This window comes from Melospiza georgiana, chromosome 1, assembly GCF_028018845.1.
Source record: "Melospiza georgiana isolate bMelGeo1 chromosome 1, bMelGeo1.pri, whole genome shotgun sequence".
Lineage (NCBI taxonomy): Eukaryota > Metazoa > Chordata > Aves > Passeriformes > Passerellidae > Melospiza > Melospiza georgiana.
Window position 1 is genome coordinate 82,509,033 of NC_080430.1, and position 12,035 is coordinate 82,521,067.

Genomic DNA, 12,035 nt, shown 5'->3' on the forward strand with positions numbered 1-12,035 from the left:
CCAGTAAAGACATGTTGGAAGATAAAAATGTCAACAGCAGCTGCAGAGACTGTAAGAGCATAGAGGCCAAGGACTTGAGGAGGAGAAGTGATCAAATAAAGACCTGAACTTCAGAAAAGCAGATTTCAACTCAGTCAGGGAACTTCTAGGAAGGATCCAATGCGAACCTGTCTTGGATGGCAAAGAAGCTCAGGAATGTTGGGAGATTTCCCAGTGCAGCTGCTTCTTGAAGTACAAAAGAGCAGTCTATCCCCCTAAGCAGGAAAAGGAGCAGACATAAAAAGAAATCAGTTGGAAAGGCACCAAGCTACCAAAAGAGCTCAAATGAGAAAAGGAGCACTGGAGCAATGCAAAAGGGGACAAGCTTCCACAGATGAATAGAGAGGTACTGCTTCAGTGTACAGAGATGCAATTAGGAAGGCAAAAGCCCAGCTGGAACTCAAAGCAGCAAAAGATAATAAGAATAACTTAAGAGTTTCTGCAAGTATGTTAGCAAGTAGGAGTACAAGAAAGATACAGCTCTGCTGCCAAGAGCCAGTGAGTTCATCAAAAATGGCACAGAAAAGGCTGAGGCAGTCGGCCTCTCTTCTTGGGTAACAACAGGCCCCAAAACTCTGCGTCAAAAGGAAACAGCAAAGGAAATGGCAAACCACTGATAATGCAGAAGGGTCAAGTGTTGTTGCCCTTCAGCCCCGCTGTCCTCCATAACTTTTTATTGTTGCCTACCTTTGTTGACCTGTTGCTTGTTCTTTATTTCAAGTCATTCTATATGTATTAAACAGTGGCACATGGCACCAGAACTTCACTGGTGGACACCTTCAGCTGGGAGAATTTACCATTTATTTCCTCATTTGACTTCCTGTTCAAGAAAAACTTATCCACGCAGAAGCCTTCTAGATAACTTGTTCATGTTTATCTTAGGGGCACGGATTCTCTTCTATGTTACAGACTGATAATTTTTCCAGTAAGACTATCTGGCTTGCTAGTCTGTAGTCTTCTGGATCCCCCTGAAACTGGCCTTACATTCAGTGTCTTATAATTTTAAGCTGTGTATTTCTTAGTTTCTTAGAACTACTGAGCAAATACCATCTGATCTTCAATTTGCTACAGGTTGTTTTGTCAGTTTATTTCATGACCTATTCACTTCAATTTCGGGCAGATCCTCTGATAAGACTCCCTCAATGATTTCTTAGCACAAGAATTTCCCATAAAATAGTAAAAATCTCCATGAGGGATTCATTTGGTTTCTCTTCAGTGAGAAGAGAATTATATCCTCACCAGTGGTTTTACAGACTCTCCAGGCAGATTCTTGCTCCTGATGCATTTGGAGAAATATTTGTTGGTTGCTTTGATGCTTTTGGCTATTTGTCCTTTAAAATCAAATCGTGTTGTCTTGTATTCTTATGTTTAACCTGTCAACATTTACGCTATTGTATTTTCTTCACTTGAAGAAAATTTCAACTTTCAGAAAAAAGGCTTTTTTTGGTAACAGCTTCCTTTGCCCTTGCTAACCTTCTGTGTCTTGACCTTTTCTTGATACATTGCCTTGATTCTGTATATTCATTGTACACTTCCAACAATTATTTTCCCTGCTGTCTATAAATACTTTACTTTTAGCTTTAAGCAAAATTTTTGATAATTTTTTCTTAAAGTATTCTCGTTTTATGTGATTCCTAACTGGCAGATGCTCTGCTTTCCGTGGGGATGTTGGATTCAAAGACAGAATGATCACTAAGGTTGGCTTCTCAGCTGCAAGATGTGAAACTATCTTGCTTGACCAAGTCAAGAAGTTAATCTTTTCCTGTGGGCATCCCAAGCATCTGTGTATGATATTATCTAAAATTCAGCTTATATGCCACCTTTTCATGTTACTGTATTTTGTTTTTTGTACCAAGTGTTGGGGTAATTGAAGACTCTCAGAACTATTGCATTTTGTACCCATCTTTCAAACCACATCTCTGCCAACTCAGGACTGCGTCAACCCATATGTCAACTCATAAAAGGAATTTTTATTCAGTGAGATTGTTTCTTTTACTGGTTCTAAGCTCTTTCCCTACCTATCATTCCCCATATTATAAATGTTACCCTGAGGTACATGTTCCTTACCTATTTGTTTTCAAACAGGTGATTTTAAGCCTGTAATTTCATCACGGAAACGTTTTTACTTTGTTGAAAAGATGAGCTATTCATACCAGAAATTAGAAGAATAAGATCATAATGATACTTCTTAAAACTAACATTTTCATTACTAATTGCTTTTTTCTTTCATAAGGAACAATATGAATCTGTTGGGAATTTCATGAAACTCTGGTATTTCCGTAGGGTAGCCAGAAAAGGAATGAATTGCCTAATTATTTTACTAGTTCTCTACTTTGTAATAAAAGATATAATAAAAGAGGAAATATTCAAAAGCTATTAAAGTTAACTGCTACTGCCATAGAATCATCTGTGAAGAAAATGTGAAAATCTCAAGGGTTTGCAGTCCTTGAGTTCAAATTTTTTTAGCCCATGCTGGGAATTTTTTTCTTTAGCACTTAATAGTACTTAGTAGCAGAAATAAATTAATTATTTGACTAATCAATATACTGTCAGCCAGAATACTAGATTTTTTGTTTATGAGCATCTCTGTATTTGAGCTGAATTTACAATTTTGATGTAATCCTTTATTTATTTGAAAGTGCATCCACATTAAGTTAGTGCAGCTAACTGCATGTCTCAAGTGTGCAGAAAATCAAGCTTCTAAGTTGTTAGTCTCAAGACAAGAAAAAAAAAATCCTATAGGTATTCATTTGCATGTGCTAGGTTGTCTTCAAAAAAAGAGGCCCATCTTGCTTTGTTAGATAACTTTTGAATCTCTTAGTAACTTGCTAATGACCAGCTTTTTAATAGCTACTCATGGAAATATTCAGATCTAGTATCCTAATTAATTCATAAATTCAGGGATTATTGCAAATTATGGAGTGTGTTCTTGGATATGCCATACTTACAGTCTATATCTCAAGTTGCGCCAAGGGAGATATAGGCTAGAATTAGGTAGGAAATTTTTCACAAAAAGAGTGGTCAAATATTGGAATAATCTACCCAGGGAGGTGGTGGAATCACCATCCCTCAATGTGTTTAAAAAAAGACTGGATGTGGCACTTGGTGCCATGATCTAGTTGAGGTGTTAGAACATGGGTTGGACTTGATGATATTAAAGGTCTTTCGCAACCTAGAAATTCTGTGATTCTGTGGTTCTATATGTGTTGAGAAATAAGTTTTTCTTATAAAATGAGGAAAATCAAAAGAAAAAATTATTCATCAGAATAATTTCCTCAATTCAAGCAGGAGAAGAGAAAGAGAATAGTTGGCTGTTCATTTAGACCATTTTGGGCAATTGTAAAGCTAATGATTTATCGTGCTGGTTCTCCATCTGTTCTCAGTGCCTAGGATGATGTGCATTCTCTGGGAGGGAGAACTAGTTCAGAGGCATATAGATAGGGAACTGGAGAAGTCCATGAATAAAATGATGTAGAAGACTTCAGATCTCCAAGCACGTAGACAGGCTGGTGAAGAAGTTGTGTGTGTCACTGGTGTGCACATGGGTTGGTGTGTGCTCTGACAGCTCTGCAGCTATTGCTGGCATCTTGGCACATTGCCCGACAGAGCGCAGATCTAATCAGATAAGAAAGGGAAAGTAGTACCTGAGGATGTTGTCAGAACCAAAAAAGGCTTTCTTAGTGCTTAAATGTCTAGGACATTTTTAGAAGTTTCACGTTTTGTGACCATGCCATTCAACTTCCTTTCCACATGTCTTTAAACTATATACAAATATATGTATAATTAAGCATCTTCCATCTTAATAAAATGACTCTGCAGATATGTACTGGAAAATCAAGGTAAAAATCCATCAGTCTACAGTTTTGTCTTTTATATTAGATTTGCTGAAAATCTAAAGTCAGGCTTCAAGAGCTGCTACTGTAAATAGAATTACCCTTTTCCACTTAGACATATGCTTGGACAGCTGAGAAGTAAATGAGAATTACAAGCTCTGGCCAGTGAGAGACTGAAGAGTCAGGGTCTGTTACTAACCTGCAACCCTACTTCTCTTGCTCTCCTTGGAGAGGGCCTACCACTTTGATGAGGTGTTTTGCTCTCACATTGAGCTTTATGAATAATAACAGTAAGCCCTAAAGCAGGTCAAAGTTAGGTAAGGTAGAAAGTCAATTTTATCTTACATACTCCTTAAATTGCTGCTGCAGAGGGTGGAGAAGCACAGCATTTACATTAGAAAGCTCATAGCAGTCCTAATCCTGTCCTAACACTCCTAAGTTTTTACTTAGAGTTTATTGCTTTATGGATAGAAGTAGTTTGCATGGGAGGAAGTGGAATAGCACAGCAATCATGGTGGGTGATGAACCATTGGGAGTGTTGGCAAGGGATGTAAAAACTAATGAGAAGAAGAAAAGAGTTAGCTTAAAGACTGAAGCTGAGCATAAAACAGAGAAGAAAAAATGGGATAAAAAAGGACCATTTGAAATTTTAAAAACTTTGGTGATTATGTTGGAAAAGAAATAATGCAATTTGCCTAGGAACAGAAGTCCAGGCAGTTGGGCAATGTGCCTTCAGAGAGCAAGGCCTGCCTGCAATTCACAGAGGAACAGGGCAGAATGCCTAGAGAGCTAAAACAATGCCATGGAATGCAATTGTCACCATATTTGTATGAGAATCCTAAACATAGAAAATAAAATAGGGCCTTATTTCTATAGAAGTTGTTAAAGGCATAAAAGGGACTTCTTTGAAGTAATCCTACATGAAAATGAAGGAATAGTTTATTTTTAAACACTGTAAAAACCAGTTCTTTATCCCATAAATAATCCATATGCATAATAGCCTAGATGCCATGCTAATCTCTTGTAAAGAAGCATGGGATGACTAAAGCAGTCAAATCAGGTGAAGGAATAAGCTAGAGAAATTCAGGCTGATAAAATACAAGCATTTACATCAAGTGAAATATGTCTGTATGTAATCATCATGTTCAGGGAGTTTGGTAACCTCTGATCTAATCAATAACCACGGTATAAAGACTTGAAAAAAATATTCAGAGCTCATCAGTTCTAGGATCATGGAGGAAATAGGTTAAAAGAGACTCTGGAGGTCTGCTCCAAGCAAGTCTAGCTTCAATGTTAGATTACATGTGAAGATAGATTTTGAAATCTCCAAGAATGGCAATTCTATGTGTACCAGTGTTTCACCTGTTCCAATGTTTCACGACCCTTAATTTTTTGTTTGGTTTTGGATTTTTTTTAATTACTGTTTTTGTTGCTTGTGTTTGTTCTTTTACTTCTTGTTCAGTTAGAATTTACTTCATTGCAGCTTGTCACTGTTGCCTGTGTCTCCTTGCTGCGTATGTCTGGCAAGAGCCTGGTGATGTGTTCACTGTAATTGCCTTAAAGAAGTGCAAGTGTGTGACAACCACGCTACAGGCTGGGGGCAGAGCATCTGGAAAGCTGCCCAGCAGAGAAGGACCTGGGGGTGTTGAACATGAGCCAGCTTGTGCCCAGGTGGCCAAGAAGTCAAATGGCATCCTGGCCTGTGCTAGCAATAGTGTGGTCAGCAGGAGCAGGGCAGAGATTGTCCTCTTGTACTCAGCACTGGTGAGGGCACACCTCGAATCCTGTGTTCAGTTCTGGGCCACTCCCTGCAAGAATGACTTTGAGGGGCTGTAGTGTGTCCAGAGGAGGGCAGCAGAACTGGTCAGGGGTCTGGAGGGTCATTTGTATGAGGAATGGCTGAGGGAGCTGGGGTTGTTTAGCCTGGAGAAAAGGATACTCGGGGGTGACCTTGTTGCTCTCTACAAGTGCCTGACAGGAGGGAGTCACCTCGCCAGTCTCTTCTGGTATCAGAAGTCATGAGTCTCTTCTTCCAGGCAGCCAGTGAGAGGACAAGGGCACAACAGTGTCAAACTGTGCCAGGGCACGTTAAGATTGGGCATCAGAATTATTTTTTTCTCTGACAGGGTTGTTAAGCATTGGAACAGAGTCATCCCTGGAAGTGTTCAAGAAATGACTGGATGTGTAACTTAGTTCTATGGTCTAGTTGACAGGGCAGTATTTGGTCAAAGCTTGGACTTTTAATCTTGGAGGTCTTTTCCAGCCTTGGAGATTCTATAAAATACATCCTCCCTAGATGGTCTCTTCTCCATGCTAAGCAAACCAAATTCCACCACTTTCTGGTTGTACAATGTGCGCTTTAATCTTCTGATCATTTTTGTGGCCCTCTGGTGATCTTGCTTCAAAATCTCGTCATGTCTTGTCCTGGTGGCCCAAAGCCAACCACTGTACTCGAGATGCAGCTGAAGGAGCAGCAAATAAAAGGGAATAATTTGTTCAATTCTTTCCTTGTTCTGCTAGGGGCTCTCTTGTTATTGCAATGAAATGAGTGGCTGGCTGTTGTCACCCCAGGAATGCACTGCTAAGTCATAACTTTGTGTCTGCCACACCCACAGGTCCTTCCTGGGGAGATGCTGTACTGTTACATGGCATTCCATCCTCTCTGCAGTTCTGTTTGTTTTTCTTTTCTCAGCTTCATGACACTCTTGTTGGCTTATTCTTCCAGCTTGTCAGAGTTCCTCTGAATTGTAGTCCTGCCCTCCAGTGTATGAATTGCTTCCTTCAGGTTAGTTACCTGGAAACTTGGACTTGCTTATAGGTGCAGTCATCTCTCCACTAAGATTCTGCAAGAACATACATACCCACCTCTGAGTGTCTGAATCTGCTGCCTCTCTGCTTACATAATTACCTTTCTGTGAGCTTTTTCCATCACCCTCATGTTATTCAGTATAATGGAAGCATGAAACAATCCAGTGAAAAAGGGTAAGAACAGAACAAATGAAAATGCAGTCTGGCAATGGAGAGTGTAGAAAATGTGAAAGGTATTGATTGGTACATTCTAAAGCCCAGTTTTGAAGCTTTTGAACAACATTTGGTGTCAGTTGTTTAGGGGCACTGCTATTGGTGTTTTTTTCCCGTTTTGAAAGCATGAAGACACTCTTGTTTTCCTTCTGTTTACAGGATGGGTTGTCAGGTCTGGTTTATGTCTGATGATATCTGTTCCTATATTTCTGCCAAGTTAGACTTTCCTGGATTTTGCTCTTTTCCTTAGGAAGTACGTGCTCCAGTTTTTGCTGCTCGTGTGCGGTTGGTACTGTAGGTTAAAAATAGTTTGTTGCCAGCATGGCTCTGAGTGGTGGCATTCAGTGGAATGTACAGATGTGGAGTATGTGGAATTGTGCATGATGCTATAGGATGTGCTTAGGAATATTCACATATTTGTGATGTTAATTGAGGTCAGTTTTGTCTTAACAGGTTACAAAAGGGTAGAGCCAATGCTGTACACTTTTACCGCCTGTGTACTTTTTGAAGTTCTGTGGTTTCTAAACATATTCCTCTCATAGACTTCAATCCCAGAGACAATTTATTTGTTTGTGTAGCTGTAATCAGGTTTCCTGTATTCATCTCACCAGGGATTCCCACCCTGGATTATCAGTGCTGTTATTTGTCTGTATTTCAAGATTCAAATGATCACCAGTGCCCCAATTAGGTTTTGTATAGCATATTTGGCTAGACACTTCTCCTTTTTTAATGTCATGACCTAAAGATTCTTAGGAACCCAATAATTTTGCAAGCCTCTTGTGCCTAAATTTAGATTTTTAAAGTTTTTTTTTGTTGTTTTTTTTAGCTGCTTTTTACTGTCAGTACTGGTTTTGATGTGTCTTTTGCTTAGCAATGGTACACATCTCTTTGTGGAAGGATTGAAGGATTACTTTAAGATTGTAAAGGACAAAGTAAAATGAGATCAACTCCAAATACCAGCTAAATTTCTTTTGCCCTATTTTTCCCTTCCCAACATTCAAATGGGTCTATACAGTAGATGGCCATTCAGATATAAAGCATAAAACATAACAAAATACCCTCTGGTTTGTGTGCCCTGAGCTCAGGAGTTCCTAACTTGTCCAAAGGCTGTGAAGATTTCCTTCTTGCTTGTTCATTGTTTGAATCACTGTGAAATGTTATGACCTGGCTCAAGTCTTACATTGTGCTTGAAGCTTTGGTGGCTGCAGAGGATAGATGAAATACAAAACTCATGCTGACAATGAAAGTACATTGAATTACCATCTATGGAATAATGAATTATTTTTACAAAATAAACCCCACCATGTTTGTGGACAAATACCATTTTTAAAACATAAATTACATCAGGCCCTAGCCTGAATAAATACTTTGTATCACTTCAAAACAATTTGATAAGGTTATCATGAAGTTCCTCCCTTTCCAAGTTGCTCTCTTGAGTGATTTCTCTGGATTACTCTCATCATTATCTCTGATCTCTGGTGGCTTCCCACTCCCACACCCCCTCCTGGTGCCAAGTGCCAGGACTGCCAGGCTGGTCACTGCACTTTGCAGTGCCTTTGTGAGGGCACTTGCGTTGGCATTATTGCCCTTTGCAGCACAGTCCTTGAGGCTGCTCTTGACATGTTATTATGTAAATTGATTTTGATGTTGCATTGTGGTTTCTGCTGTTCTTCATTCTGCAATTGTCTTGACAACAGATTTGCATAATCAGTGAGTAGGAATTTGTTTTTAATTTTGATGTTCTGATTAGCTCAATTCAGAGAAATAATAGAAAGTTGTGAAGATAACACAACGTGGCGTGAACTGGTGAGTAATTGTAAACACAACAAATAATACAAATGATGGAGTCAGGTTCAGTGATTATTTTTATAAAATGTAAGCAAATGCTATTTCTGGTTTCTGTCTACTTGCACCATGACAGCTGCTTGAAATCTAAACATATGGATTTATTCAAATATTAGTCAGTCTCACTGCTTCCCAAGCAAAGACAAGGAAGCTTATTAATTTGTTTTCTGCCAGGATTTCTTGATATGGAGGGAAAACAGATTTGCAAATCATACTTGAACTCTTCTTTCCTTTTTTCAGTCCAAAGGCAACCCTGTGGACCTGCACCTTTTTCATGGGCATGAGGGAATACCAAAGAAAACTGCTTATTAAATTCAATTTAGGGGACAATTCTTGAAGTTATAATTGTTTGGCTCTGCATATATCCCACCTCCCCACCTTTTGTTTCCTTACTTTCATTTCTAACTTCTGGTGGCACCTGACAGAAGATAATTAAGTAAGAAATAGTAGCAATTAAAGAGCTAGTAGTGAAGTTCCTGTTCATGTTGTCTAGCCATTTTCATGTGTTAGAAACCCGAGGTTATTTCTTTCTTAAGTTAGTTCTTTCTTTGCTTCCTGCTTGAGGAGTGATGTAGATGCAACTGCCCTTTGCTAATCATCTCTGCAGGGCAGGACTTAAATTATGTGGGCAGTGAAACTAGAAAACATCAATTTGTACATCTTAAGAAAAGAAGAGTTTCCTCAATAAGGACCCAGGGAGAGAGAGAATGAGAGAAACTCTTTAAACCAATCAATTTAGGGCATTTGCTGGAGTAGCACTTTGTGTAATAGGACTGAAAGAGATTTAGTGGAGGATGAGTCATGAAATACACTAGGAAATGAAAGAAAGATGGAAGGCAGAAGAGAGCAGAAAGCTGTAAGTAGGAAAAAAAAGACAGAGTGAAGAGTAGAAAAGTATATTTTAGAGACTAGAATAATGAGAAAAAAAATCTTCTGGGGACAAAGTAATCATAGCTAAAGGGTATTTGTTGAGGAAATGCAGAAGTTTCTGGAAATGTTGTCAATCAGAGTAATTAACTGAAGGAATAGAAAGCATAGAAAAGTATAATAAGACATACAATCTGGAGAGCTTAAGAAAGGAAAAAAAAGGCAGAATAATATTTAATTTTGAAGTATTTCTGTAAAATAGGATTGAGGCATTTCTGTATTTAGTTGACTTGGGATAGCATGGACAAAAGGGAGAAACTAGAGAACCATTGTTTGCACCCCTACTCGACTTGAACAACACAAGGAGCTGAACTTTTTTGTCTAGGCAAAGGCAAGTGGGACAACGTGGAGAGTGAGGAGCATTTCTTCCTGAGTTCTTGGTGCTTAACATTCTCTCAGCAGCTCTGAGGGGACAGCTGCACCTCCTCACTGGGCAGGTCAGGCAAGTGCCCGTGCTGAGCCATGGCAAAGAGCACTCCTGACCTGCCTCACCTGGGATGGTGAGAGCTGAAGTGACTGGGTGAAAACCTGTGCTAAGCACCTCAATTTGCATTGTTGAGATAGACTCAAGTGGCTTAAAAAATGCAGTGGCACAGAATAGCTGTTAAAGTTCTGCTTGTATTTTGAAAGTAAACATAATGCTCAGTTAGATTTTCTTGGGTATTTTATATTATCATAATTTCTCCAGGCTTAAACACTTTGATTTAAGCATGCTGGCATGGCAAATGCTGTACCACTTTGATTTTTCATTCTTCAACAATTTAGTAATATTTCTAATACAATCCTTACTGCATTAAGGGTTTTATTTTATGCAAACAAGATCTGGATTTGAATAATAACTCTTGAAAAGCCGATAAACTGTCTCTTCAGCTTTTTAGGCAATTGATTCTTCTAGGTGAGAGGAATACTCTCTGTGAAGGAGGCATATATGAAATAGATGATTATTGTCAGGTGATTTTTGTTAATTGTGTCTTCAGACAGCAGTGAAAAAGGTGTTGCTGTACACTACAAAAATGTGCAGACAATATTATTAACTATTGATTACTACAGCAGTGTTGACATTTAATGAACAGTGATGTTTTGGTCTTTACACCAATCTGACTTTCAGTGGTATTCTTCCACTCTGTATGGATTTGTTTGGAGTAATAAATTCACACTTAAGCAGGCTTTGTCACATAGTGAGTGGCCATTTAAGTATTCACTGGCTATTTCATGCTGAATATTCCCTATGTAGATGCTCCCCTTTACTCATAGTGCAGGGTAAAAATTATTCCATGACAATAGCAAGAAAAACAAAGGGGAGTGATCCAGCTGGATTAAGCAGAATGATGATCAGCCAGTTCCTTCTTACATTTCAGTTATCATTTGCCTCATTTCAGGGATTTGAAAAATGTAAGGCCTTTATTTACCCTTGATTACTTGGTCAGAAGTTTTAGGTAGGACTTAAAATGAGCACTTACAAATCCTACTCTATTTCTGTCATTTCTTCTTTTCTCTCAGATATTAAGTCCTTCAATGTCCCGTGGTGGGCATAAATCATGACTCCAGTAATTTCTAGTGCTGTTCTGCCCAGCAGGACTTTGCTGGGGAGTTATTCAAGGGACTCCCTCCTGCACCTCTGCATTACAGGGGGGTCGTTTTGGAAAAAAATAGAGGGAGAAAGAGATAATGGGTTCATTTGTGTGGATAAGGGAATTATTTAAGAAATGGATTCTCAAGATATTTCTCCTTGAGCCTTCAACACACCTAAACAAAAGGGGCAGGAGAGATGTTTTTGTTTACCTGTGAAGATGATGCAATGTTCAAAATGAAAGGGCAGCAACACTTGACAAATTCACAATAACTATGACTCCCTAAAGGTGTTTGATTTCTTTATTTGAAAAAAGTAGTACTACAATATGTGAGGAATGTAGCCCTTTGAGAAATGGTGGAGATTTTAATTATATTGGTTTTCCTTTTTTTTTTGTTAATAAAAAAGAATCTTTTGTGTATAAAAAAAGTCACTTTATAAGTACCTTTATAAGCTCTGTGGATAAATCTTATCTGGTAGGACTGGTTTGGTTTCCTTGATAGAATAAAAGAAAATTAATTAGTGGTAGGAATTTAAGCACAACTTTTGCCCTAAACTACTTGAGCTTCCCTTCTACACATCATTAACTGCAGAAATTAAGCTGTGCTCAAGCCATATCAACACACCTTCCATTTAGTTTATTTCACTGGTGTATACTGTGATGGTTATCTTTTTAAGTGTAAGTGCAGAAAACTTAAATTTTATTATCCACAGAACTTAGCATCTTTTTTTATCAGTAACACCAATTGTACTTAATTGTGATCACACTTAGATCAGTTTGCTAGGATCTCAGTGTTACT

General features: G+C 38.6%; 1 protein-coding gene across 5 annotated transcripts in view; it reads left to right on the top strand.

The window, feature by feature from the left end:
- The window catches only part of CTNND2 (catenin delta 2), a 635,183-nt gene that overhangs the window by 236,848 nt on the left and 386,300 nt on the right, over positions 1–12,035 (top strand). The window lies entirely within an intron of this gene.